This window comes from Lycium barbarum, chromosome 7 (genome assembly GCF_019175385.1).
Source record: "Lycium barbarum isolate Lr01 chromosome 7, ASM1917538v2, whole genome shotgun sequence".
In the NCBI taxonomy this organism is placed as follows: domain Eukaryota; kingdom Viridiplantae; phylum Streptophyta; class Magnoliopsida; order Solanales; family Solanaceae; genus Lycium; species Lycium barbarum.
The window spans coordinates 10,252,372-10,255,907 of record NC_083343.1 but is presented as its reverse complement, the minus strand read 5'-3'; the positions used below and the strand labels follow the sequence as shown (position 1 = coordinate 10,255,907).

The 3,536-nt window shown below is 34.0% G+C and overlaps 1 long non-coding RNA gene across 1 annotated transcript; it reads left to right on the top strand.

Annotated features, from left to right (window-relative positions):
* The first annotated feature begins 223 nt into the window (after window positions 1-223).
* LOC132602120 (uncharacterized) lies at window positions 224-3,094 on the top strand. Its single transcript, XR_009567605.1, has 3 exons — window positions 224-923; window positions 1,000-1,102; window positions 1,198-3,094. It is a non-coding gene; the product is annotated as an uncharacterized LOC132602120 (long non-coding RNA).
* The last annotated feature ends 442 nt before the right edge of the window (window positions 3,095-3,536 follow it).

The window sequence follows — 3,536 nt, the reverse complement described above, 5'->3', positions numbered from 1 at the left end:
CGAAACTACAACAAAACAAACAATATTCAAGAAAAACCCATGCTCTTCTTCATCTTCTCTAACCAAAATCATCATTTTCACACTCTGATTTCAAAACCCTAACTTTTGAACTAAGTGAATAAAAAAAGTTTACCTGAGAATGAATAGACAAGCAACAACAATGGAGAGAGAGAAAAATGAGCAGCAGCAGCAGCAATGGAGAGAGAGGAACGAGCAACAACAATGGTGGTCACTGGTCGCCGGTTTTGAATAGAAGCAACGAAGAGAGAGACGAGATGAAATGAAGAACTGCTCTTTTTTTTTTTTTTTGAAATAAAATGAAGTAGTTGGGGTCGTGGGGGAAGTGGGTTGGAAGGAGTTTTTGTATAATGTGTGTGGATTGGAAGAAGTTTTTGTATAATGTGTATGAACTTTTGTGTATTTTGTAAAAGATTATAAGTTTTAAAAATTATAATTCGGTCCCAATTTAAGTTAATTACATTTTTAAGACAAGTTTGACCATGACTGGTCAAACTTGTCACCATTTCTAATTATAAGACTTTTTTGTCACCACAAGTTAAATCTTCCTAGTTTCTCTTCCCATAGGACAACATTCTATATAAATCTATAAAGCTGGGAATAGCACAGGCTGAGTTGGCACATCTCTAAGGCCTGAAACCCTATTTTTTTTTTTTTCAATTTACCTTAATTATTCCCATTTTATTTTACTTAATATATAAAAAAGCCTAAAGTCACACTAATTAAAGCCAACACACACCGTTTCCATTCCTGTATTCCCTCAAATGGAAAACCCAATGTCCTCATTAAGCCCGCGTTTCTAAAAGAAGGGAGAAGAAGAAACCAATGGTTGTTGAGAACCCCCGCTTTCAATGATTTCCATTCTCTCTCGGTCGAAGCCCCTGACAAGAATTTTCTGTCCACTGGTACGCAACTACTTTCATATCTGTCTCCTAATCTAATAGAATGCAAGTTTCTTATTTCTCCATCTTCTTTGTATAGTTATACTCCACTGGTTGCGCCAACCGCCAGAACTACAGCAAAGTACTGCCAAAATTTTAACACCTGTGATTAATTTAGATTCAATTAGTGGATCTTCAAGTTGGTAACTTCTGCTTTTATTTCGATCAAGAACTAAAAAGTTTATTACTTAGAAATCTTTGAACATGATATTCTCACTTTGTGTTCTCTCTTTTGTAGGCAGAATGACTTTGAAAAGTGGTGAATTTTCAGGGATAATTGCAGGTATTATTGGTATTTTTGGAATTTCGCTGCAAGTTTTAACTCTTGAAGGTTGGGTTTTACTTTCTCTGTCTGATTGTTATATTATTAGCTTCTAAATTACGTGCATATGTTGCCGGGCAAGGTTCTGCAAATAATTTCCTCTTTTGTTTTTTGGTTATTTTTCTCCTTCTTTTTGCTCTTTTTCTCTTTGCATGTTCTCAGTTTATATTTTTGTATTGTTGGAAAGCTCTTATTTCTTTTTCTTGGCAGAAGGTTGAAATAAAAATGTACCGAAATTTTATTTGAACTTACAATTGGATCTGTACGAGGAACCAGTATATGATTTAGGAGTTAGAGTTCATACTCCCAAGAAAAATAGGTAGTTTATTACACAACTTAAGGCTTTTAGTTTCTCAAGAAGAGAATGTGCAGTCTTGAATAAAATGTCCATGAAAAGTTAAAAAAAAAGGTCTTCTGATTTTTTCTTTGATTAATGAAGATTTTTTGCATACTAATCTCAATAAATACAGTATAGTATGAGAAAATAAAAGGAGTTGTTACAATGATCCACATAAATACATAGATGAATGTGGTCCTCTGTAGTTTGTACTTTAGCCTCTATATGCACACTTATGTGGCTCACTAATAAATTATGAGTTCACTTTTTTTTTTTTTTTTTTTTAATTTCAAGTTTAGGTATTTCTTTAGATTTGGTAGTATGATGTGATGCTCCTTTCGCAAAATATCCTCCAATGAAGGTACATCAATTAGGATAGCTACAGCTACATTTTGTTTCTTGTGGACCCACTTTAATCATATTTGCATTACATAGTTTATACTTCTCAGCTGTTGCTAATGATAATGCAAAATGCAACCCCCTACCTTGATTATGAGAGATTATGAGAGGAACAAAGCATTGTCTAAGGCACTTTTTGAAATACTTGACTCTTGATTGGTAATGTTGTTGACGTTAGTGTTTCCATTACTCTACCACCTTGCTTTATCTTGAAAGAACACTTTAGTTCTGTTACTTGTGGAAGTCCTAACATTTAACGGGGAGTTTAATTAGTATTTAGCTGTTATTCGATGGTTCATCTAATAGAAACATTTTGCATTTGGTTATGTGTTGCTTTCTGATGCTTTGGTGAATACTTCGGCGAAACAAGGCATAGGATGACAACAAGGTTATGAGATGCAGTTAAACAGAGGTTATTTTCTTACATCTTCTTAAATTTCTTTCCATTGTGCTTATGGGGTTGTAATACAGCATCAGGACAGTCCTCCAAAAGTAAATTGCCAGAGCTACGGCTACCAATGAAGTTTCATGGCGCTGTGAAGAGCAAAATTAATAGCTAATCAAGAGTTAATTTTTCAGAACCCATCCAAGTAGTAGATCAATTTCATTTCCTTTCATTCCTATAGAATGCCTCTATTGAGTCCCGTATCTGCTCACTATTGTTTGATCTGTAGACAAATTTGACTGGTATATTTTGTTATACCTACAAGTTTGGACTTTCAAGACAAAGATCAAAGATACATTCTCTTTCTAATTGAAGGGGAAAGGAGCACGAAGTTGGGCTTCATTGGAAGAGTTTACCTTGAAATGTGATCCTACATTTACTCTCCAGCAGTGGTCGCTGGCTAAGTAAGGTTTCAAAAAGCTAATAGTTTCACCAAGAAAAGGCCAAACCCTGTTGTCTAGTGGAAGATTTAGGGAACTTCTGTTTTATTCCTAATTGATTAAGAATAAGTGTAACCAAGATTGGGAAAATAAGAAAAGTAAAAAGACAGTCAGACATGGAGACCGGCTGATGGCTTCATTGGCTCGATGTATCCTATATCTGTCTTTCGTCCTCTGTGACACTCGATACACAAAAGGCTCTATTGCTGAAGCAGATCTGGAATAAGATAATAGTTATAGCAGGAATAATATGTAGTTTCATTTAAAAATCTTCCTATTGTGGTCAATTTGAAGCTAAACTGGAACAAGAATTGTATTCTAGGGAAAATTACAAACATGTAAGTACTTTTAAGACATCAAACATAGGATGCCAAATTTCGAAACAGCATCATTTTAGATTAGTTATCCAAATTGTTTTTTTAAAAAAAAATAAGATTAGTCAAATTGTTTCAGGTTAAACATCTTGTCATATGACATGGAAAATGTTGTAGACTATTTATGTGAAATTGCTACATGGAGAAATTTGAGCTAATTATGGGAGAAAATATTTAGTTTTGTGATTTAATCATGGCTGCGACAACTGACTGAAGATCATAATTAACCTACTGGCTCTTAAAGAATTCATTGATATTTT